Here is a 9,230-nt window from a genome sequence, read left to right as displayed (position 1 = left end):
GCAATGCAATTAAGGTGATATATATATATATATATATAATATCTATATATAATATATATATATTATATATATATATTATATATTATATAATATATATATATATTATAATATATATATATATATATATATATATATATATAAATATATATATATATATATATATATATAAATAATAATTAAGAGCCCCATTTTCTTTCTTCATGATGCTTAAAGGCAGCAATAGAACATAATGAAGTAAAATTAGTTAAATATTGTACTTAATTAAAGTGCATATATCTAAAAATTGTACTTGTACATTATTAAGTGGATACTTTTTACTTTTACTTCACTACATATGAGAGCAGGTATATGTAGTTTCTGTTCCACTAGATTTTTGAAAAATAAAAGTGTTTTTTTACTGTTGTCTAAGACCTGCTGAAAAGGTTATATTTTTGTTTGCTCAAATTAAAAATAAACCAACAAATAAAAAATAAAAAACAGCTAGAATAAAAATAAAAAAATCAAAATCAATACATCTGAAGCATTATTAGATCTCAAAATCTACACAAAATACTTTTACTTTTGACTCTTAAAGTACATTTTTAAACAGATACTTAAGCAGGTACTTCGATACTGTATTTTTTTTAATTTATTTTTTTGCTCTGGTATCTGTACTTTTACTCAAGTTACAAAACTGAGTACTTTTTCCACCACTGCTTCAAGGTGCACTGTGTAACTTTTTAGTGGAGTGTTCAAGGCTCAAGGCATCTACCGCCATGGAGACAAGCAAGTTACACAGTGAGCCTTTATGGCAAATGCATTTAATAGTCTATGAGAATTTTCTAGCCATTGGAATTGACTTTTTGATACTTTTCTCCCTCACATCTGATGACAGGGCAGGAAATGTATGTACATAATGTAACTGAGAGGTTCAGAAAGATGGAGGATTATTTAGGATTCCTTAGATACTGTACCAAACACAGAAAAGCACAGAGTAATCCCAAGAGAAGGCATTTCCCCTCATGGACCATCGCTCATAATAATTCACTTGTTTATCAGGTGCTTTAGTGTGGGATATGTGCATATAGTAATGGAAGTAGAGAGGAGGAGACAGGAGGAGGCAGGAGGGTGGAGGTTAGTACTTGTTCATGCTTTGACAAAGAGCTCTAAAGTTTGGTTGGTGGATACAATAATGTTTTACATGTTAGATGATATTTTTATTTTATGGTTGTATAAAAGTATTGTAAACACAGCTATAGATTCAAAAGTGCTTTGTGGGAACCTTTTTTTTTAAATAAATAAATACACTAAAGCAGAGATAGATACATTGACTCAATATTTATGTTGGTAACTATAAGAACATTGTACTTTTTGTTGTAGTTTTCAGACATTATACTTTTACTACTTAAGTAAGAGTAAATTATTTTGGTTACTAAGTCCTCAAGTGACAAAGCATGACAATATGAAATGGTTTAAATGTGTACGTTGCTCTACTTCTTCAGATATCATTTTGTTTTCCAAATTTTTGTGGTTTATCTTTTGAAAATATCATGTTTTGTTCATTATTTTATGTTTTGTCGTTCCATTAAGTGAATTCTAGACAGTTACTAATGCAGTTATACCACTACTTTGTACTTCTATTTAAGTAATATTATTTTAAAGTAACTGTACTCTCACTTAAGTATATTTTTTTTATTATTTACCCACCTAGATAAGTTCTTATTCAGTAAACCACTTCGAATTATATTATGTACGATTCACGCTATACAAATAAACTTGCCAAGCCCATAGCTAAAGGCGACATTTGACAAACAGTGATTTTCTTGATTCCAGTATTGTTGTGGATCAGCAATTTCAAATATTTATCCTTTTTTATTACATTGCACATGTTATCATTTTTATGTGTTATGTATAATGACTAACTACCCTATAATGTATGGTTATGTCGCAGTGAAAGAATGCAGACAGGAGCAGTTTAGTGGGAGTCACACTTTATACCAGAGCATAAAAGTTTGAGAGCACCAAGGCCGTCTTATCTTTAGCACTGCTGATTATCGAGCTCGGTTAAACTCTGAGTGGAGCCGTGAAGGATGCGTTTGACCGGAACACAAGGCTCATTGTAATAATAAAAGTTTTTACTCCCCAAAACCATAACTTTTTATAAGACAATTTTGTACATTTCGAACAGTCTGATATCTGTAAATGTAATGTTCTTTTCTGGTAAGTTTGATCCTGGAGTCATTCATGTTGCATTCTGCTGCACTGGTTACTGGGAGATGATTAAGTTATGACTGTGGCTGCAGACTTCCTGGAGCAGCTGTGCTTTTTGGCAAGACACTTCAACCACCTGTGTACACATGTGCTGGGTGAGGCATATATCGGTCTGTTCCAGGGCATCTGTGGCTCAAGAACAGGTAACCATCAGTGAGTGTGACCGGAGTGAATGGAATAAGAATACCAGATGTCTGTGAGTGTGAATGCAAATATTTATTTTTATTTTAATGGCCCTGTGTGCTTAGAGGTGGATATATATATTAGTCATTACAGAGATATTAACAAATACTAAAACCATATCAAAACTAGATATTCATTTGAACAAATAGGACACATTTAGACCTTTCCTGAATAGTTTTATACAGTCTTGATCTATATCAGAAGTAAATATAAGACTGCAAGTAATCTAAACATATTTTGTGTTTAAAATTGAAATTGAGTTTGAAATGTTTGTATCGTGACAATACCAATCCACAATTCCAATTAATCCAAGCCCAAAGCCTTTTAACTAACTATAATCTCTTACAAAAATGCCCATGAAAAAGACTAATTAACAAATTAAACAAAAGTGGGTGAAATAACTGACACTGATCTACAGAGTGCAAATGTGAACTTGAACTTTGACCTTAGGGAGCAGATCCAATTACCTTGTTTGAAAGAAAAAATGAAAAGTCAATTTGCATTTGAAAATTGCACTGGATGAACGAGTGTGCGGCTGTTTGCTATAGCCACGATAATGGGTTTGGACATGGCTACTGGAATCAGAACAAAGAATGGCTTTTACAGATAATATCACAGATTGTTTTAGATTTATAAAAGCAAAGAAGATATGACATACACTGCACACATTTTACTAGTGACAGTAGCTCAGCTCGTAGACTGTTTGTTCACTGATTTGAAGGTTGGTGGTTTGAATCCCGCTCTTGACATAAATATCATTAGTTGAGCTCCACTGACCCACAGGTTGGATGTGCGATTCCAGCTCCCACAGATGAATGCTGTTGTTGTTGACACTTTACCCAGCTTGCCCTTAGTGTCTGCGTACACTGGATGTAAAGTGTGTTGAATACCCAGACTATGTAATCCAAGCTGTGAAGGTAACTACCCATGTTTTCAACTTCGCCTAGACCTTGCATGGAAATATGCCCTCTGAATATGATCCATCCCAATCAACATCGAAAATTAGTAGCAGTAACACAGAGGTGCCCAAACTTTTTTTTTATCAAGGGCCACATCTCAAAACATATTCGATGCGGAGGGCCACAGACCGTTACACCATGACAGTGATCAGTGCAGTGCGGTGCTTAAAACACAGCTTTGACAGAGTCAGTATATTAATAAAGCTTGAAAAACATTCATTTTAGGTCTGTATCACAATGCAATGTGATGTTTGAGAATATAGTGGTAGAAATAGTTTAATTTGCTGTTAAAAGTACTGCTTATGATCATTTGGGCCGGTTCAGCAGGGCCAATAAAAACTGGTCTGCGGGCCGCATTTGGTCCCTGGGCCATAGTTTGGACACCTCTGCAGTAACACATACAATTGGGCAATAGTAGCTCCTTTAGGCAATTATTAGTGTAGTAGCGTTAAAATGACTTTCTGTACTTTGCAGTGTGCTCTTTTGTCCTTGTAGCCCATCCATCCATCCATTTTCTTCCGCTTATCCGGGGCCGGGTCGCGGGGGCAGCAGTCTAAGCAGGGACTCCCAGACTTCCCTCACCCCGGACACGTCCTCCAGCTCCTCCGGTGGGACCCCAAGGCGTTCCCAGGCCAGCCGAGAGACATAGTCCCTCCAGCGTGTCCTGGGTCTTCCCCGGGGCCTCCTCCCGGTGGGACATGCCCAGAACACCTCCCTAGGGAGGCGTCCAGGAGGCATCCTGAGCAGATGCCCGAGCCACCTCAGCTGGTTCCTCTCAACGTGTAGGAGCAGCGGCTCTACTCCGAGCTCCTCCCGTGTGACCGAGCTCCTCACCCTATCCCTAAGGGTGCGCCCGGCCACTCTGCGGAGGAAGCCCATTTCAGCCGCTTGTATCCGCGATCTTGTCCTTTCGGTCATTACCCAAAGCTCATGACCATAGGTGAGGGTAGGAACGTAGATTGACCGGTAAATCGAGAGCTTCGCCTTCCGGCTCAGCTCCTTCTTTACCACAACGGACCGATACAGCGACCGCATCACTGCAGACGCTGCACCGATCCGCCTGTCAATCTCACGCTCCATCCTTCCCTCACTCGTGAACAAGACCCCGAGATACTTGAACTCCTCCACTTGGGGCAGAGACTCACCACCCACCCGGAGAGAGCAAACCACCTTTTTCCGGTCGAGAACCATGGCCTCGGATTTGGAGGAGCTGATTCTCATCCCAGCCGCTTCACACTCGGCTGCAAACCGCCCCAGTGCCTGCTGCAGGTCCTGGCTTGAAGAAGCCATCAGGACAACATCATCTGCAAACAGCAGAGATGAAATCCTGTGGTTCCCAAACCAGGCCCCCTCCGGCCCCTGGCTGTGCCTAGAAATTCTGTCCATAAATATAATGAACAGAACCGGTGACAAAGGGCAGCCCTGGCGGAGTCCAACATGCACTGGGAACAGGTCTGACTTACTGCCGGCAATGCGAACACAGCTCCTGCTCCGGTCATACAAGGACCGGACAGCCCTTAGCAAAGAGCCCCGGACCCCATACTCCCAGAGCACCCCCCAAAGGACACCACGAGGGACACGGTCGAATGCCTTCTCCAGATCCACAAAACACATGTGGACTGGTTGGGCATACTCCCATGAGCCCTCGAGGACCCGATGGAGAGTATAGAGCTGGTCCAGTGTTCCACGACCAGGACGAAAACCACACTGCTCCTCCTGAATCCGAGGTTCGACTATCGGTCGGATTCTCCTCTCCAGTACCCTGGAATAGACCTTACCGGGAAGGCTGAGGAGTGTGATTCCCCTGTAATTGGAATTACAGGGGAATTGTAGCCTAAATATATATATTTCACTACTTGCATGAGAAATAGGATATTACTTTGAAAAGAACTAACTCCTAGGCTACATTTTCCATCAAATACATTATCAAATTCTGCATCTTTAAAATAGCAGTGCCTAAACTCACAATAACACACTGTTTTGCGTAAAAGTTTCCTTTGGAGACATCATGTGAAGAGAGAAGAGTGAATGAAAGTGAACAATGTGAGACGGCAGGCAGATGGTGTGGAGTGGTGTGTGCGTCCCTGTGGCTCTGTGATTATGGACACAGCTGTCACTCACACACACGCACGTAGACTATACATCCATGTGCGTGGGCATAATGTGTGTGCCAATGCTAACACTCTTGATTCCACAGTATCTTTGGAGGATTCAGTTACTGTTAGTGTCTTTGCTTGTGCATTATCCCCATCTAGTGGCGTTGTTTGTGATTGCAGCTAGAAATGATGTCATTGCACGCAGAAAGTGAGAGCGCTTCATAATGTAGACCTAATAATGTAGGCCTAGATGTTATTAGCACTTAGGCTGCTCATCTGCGTTGTGTATTAAAGCGTAAATAGTAGAGTCTGTTTGATCTTTAAAGTTTGGTAAGCGAATATATGAAATATGACAAACGAGTTAAAAAGTAATGTACCAGTCTGCATGAAGATGTTACACAGTACGGCATTAACCTCATCTATCTCTCCATGAAGAAAAGCAGGTGACGCCACGCCAAGTTACAGGTCAGATCTGTAGAGAGGCGACCTTGCTTGTAAGAATGCATGTTTTTCACTGTATTTCTCCTTTTTTGTACTAAAACACTAGTAACTGAATAAATGCAAGATAGATTTGACTTCAATTCAATTCAATTTATTTTTCACAATGGTCAACGTTATATAAAGCACATACTGTACGTACATACCCATGTAGCATATACACGTGCACATTTACACACTCAAGCTTCTTACATACTACATATATAAGTGTATATTGTACACATACATTTTTGTTTAGAAATGTATGCCAGTATGTAAATAACACTGTGAAAACCATGGTCACCCTAAGAAGCTGTGTAAGCTCCATCACCATTGTGCAAGACAAACTATTTGATGGCTTGGCAGGTAGTTGTGTTTTCCTTCCTCTTTTCTTTCTTTTGCCATTTGAGTTTGACATGCTATTTTATGAAAGAAGAGAATTTTGTAAGAGAAAAAAAACACAAAGAGAAAGTAAATATACTAATACAGAAAGTAAATATACTTGCAGCTCCAGTAATTTCTTTAGGTGAGTTACTATCTGTTTTCAGGATTCCCTACATTAAAAGGGTATTTTAGACCATCTTTATAGACTGAAACTTACATAATTTTATACAATTTGATACAGTTACTCCTTAAATGGTTAGGAGGATAGCTGTGGCTGCATCCTTGTGGTGAAAATAACTGATAAAATATATTCAGGGTGATACTGGGGCAAACCAGGGTGTAACTAGCATACACCAATCAGGCATAACACTATGACCACTACAATGCACTCCTGATATGACCTGCTAATGCACAAAGGATAAAAATCTGCATAAAATAAATGTGTATTTTTGTTTGTCTTTTAGAGCTATGTTTGAACGCTGGAGCAGTCATCATATCAGAGACTTCACACTTGGTGGAGTCTCTCCTCAGATCATGGACCTGTTGCTTGAATGGATCTACACCAAATCCACCACATTTCTGAGCAGGGAGAATGTCCAGGAAGTACTTGTGGCTGCTGACATGCTTCTACTGGAAAAACTGGGTAAAATCTGCTACTGTTACATGGAGGACCACATGTGTCCAGAGAACTGCATTAGCATCTGGAAGTTCTGCCATGTTGTGCTTTTGCACAAAACAAAGGACTTGGCTCGGCAGTTTATCATGAGTCACTTTGAGGAGGTGGTGAACTGTAATGAATTCCAGCACCTCACAGCACAGGAACTGAGCGGGTTCATAGAAGACGATGAAGCCGTTATGCACTGGACCAACTATGACCTCCAGCAACGCAGAGTCGACTTTCCACATGTATTGGCAAAGGTGTGTTACTAATGTATAGCTAAAATGTCAAATTATCAAAGTTTCACATATAAGAAATGCCAAGTGATACCAAAACATTTGACCGAAATCATTAACGTACACACTGTTTTGTGACCCATACTGTATTGTGTTTCAGGTGCGTTTCGACCAGATATCTCTTGAGTAACCCATATCCGTCTGATCCGCCCCCGACTTCCTGGGGCCATCCTATTGGCTATTGGAGGCTGGAGTGGTGACGATCCAACCAATGGCATTGAGGCGTATGACTATAAGGCTGATCGCTGGGTTAATGTCACAAACCACCAGGAGAGGGCTAGGGCTTACCACGGCTCTGTGTTCCTTAATGGGTTTGTCTATTGTGTGGGAGGATTTGACGGGACGGAACATTTCAACAGTGTGCGTCGCCTGGACCTGGCCACCCGCACTTGGCATGAGATGCCCCCCATGTACCACCGCCGCTGCTATGTGAGTGTGGCTGTGCTGAACGGATGTATCTATGCTATGGGCGGATACAACGGCCACATACGACTGAACACAGCTGAAGTCTTTGACCCTGAGACTAACCAGTGGTCCCAGATCCCACCCATGAATGAGCAGAGGAGTGATGCCAACTGTGCCGCAGTTAATGCCAAGGTAATGGGACAGAAAAAAATATTCAAAAAATTCATTTCATAAAAGACAATTTTATAACCCTGAACCTTTCTGTGTTGTGCAGATCTACATTTGTGGAGGTTTCAATGGCAATGCCTCCAGACGGCTGAATGCTACAACCCAAGAACCAAGCAGTGGTCTTTGATTGCTCCTATGGCCACCAGTCGCAGTGGTCTCGCTGTCATTGCCTACGGTGACTACATCTATGCAGTAAGTATTAACTGGATACATATTATACCTTTTTAAATTTCAGTAGTCTCACTATTTTGATCTATAAGGCTTTCTATCTCATCTGAAGGAGCACATGAGCATTTACCCCTGACTATTTTTCAAACAATTGCACTATAGCCTTGATAGGTCGTAGTATTAAACTACCAGTTCATTAAGTTGTTTCCTCTCATGTAGGTTGGAGGTTTTGATGGGAATGTGCGCCTGCACAGCGTGGAGGCCTATAGTCCACACAGAAACTCCTGGCGTCCCGTGGCGTCCATGATGGACACTCGCAGTAACTTTGGCATTGAGGTGCTGAACGGCCGTATCTTTGCTGCGGGGGGTTTTAACGGCTTCAGCACCACATACACTGTGGAGGCCTATGACCCCCTGATGGACAGCTGGAGCGTTGTCTGTGACATGGACATCTTCAGGAGCGCTCTCAACTGTTGTGTCATTTCTGGTCTCCCCAACATGGCCGACTACGCCATTTCCCGCAACGCTCTGCCACTGCTCGACATCGGGATGGATGAGTCGGACGAGTCGGACGTGGAAGCCATCTAAACAGTGACACCAAACCCCCAGAGCTAACACCAGTCCTGGGCTAAACTGAAATAAACAATGCAAGCATCCAAAAATATGTTTACGTTATGAGTAAATGAGTAATAGTAAGGCTGGATGGATCAGTGTTCTACAAAAAGTGACATAGTTCACCTTTAAATCAATATGCTGTGGGTATTGTTTATGACTTCAAATGTTATTTATTCTGAGCAAACAAGAGAGAATAATGGAAGGAGTATGTTGTTTATTATAGCATTAAATTACAGGTGCAACAGTCTAGCAGTGGTCTAGGCACATAGCAACTTTATTTATTATTTATTTACTCTTATTAATGTTATGTCCCCCTGACTCTCCATCATAATTTTACACTTTGATCTATCTTAAACTACAGTAATAGTAGAAGTAAATGCATACTGATTTCAAACATAAATTCATCACAAGTTTGTGATGCTTTGTAAAAAGACTTTCTATATAAACAATAAAAATATATGTTCTTTGTTATCTGTAGCACTACCACATACAATATGCGGTTATAGATTGT

At 40.5% G+C, this 9,230-nt stretch overlaps 1 pseudogene; it reads left to right on the top strand.

Moving 5' to 3' along the window:
- LOC117384168 (kelch-like protein 10) overlaps window positions 1-9,225 on the top strand; it is an 11,797-nt pseudogene extending 2,572 nt beyond the window's left edge.
- The last annotated feature ends 5 nt before the right edge of the window (window positions 9,226-9,230 follow it).

The sequence above is a fragment of the Periophthalmus magnuspinnatus genome, chromosome 16 (genome assembly GCF_009829125.3).
Source record: "Periophthalmus magnuspinnatus isolate fPerMag1 chromosome 16, fPerMag1.2.pri, whole genome shotgun sequence".
Classification (NCBI taxonomy): domain Eukaryota; kingdom Metazoa; phylum Chordata; class Actinopteri; order Gobiiformes; family Gobiidae; genus Periophthalmus; species Periophthalmus magnuspinnatus.
The sequence above is the reverse complement of the archived record's forward strand: the minus strand, read 5'-3'. Positions and strand labels throughout refer to the sequence as shown.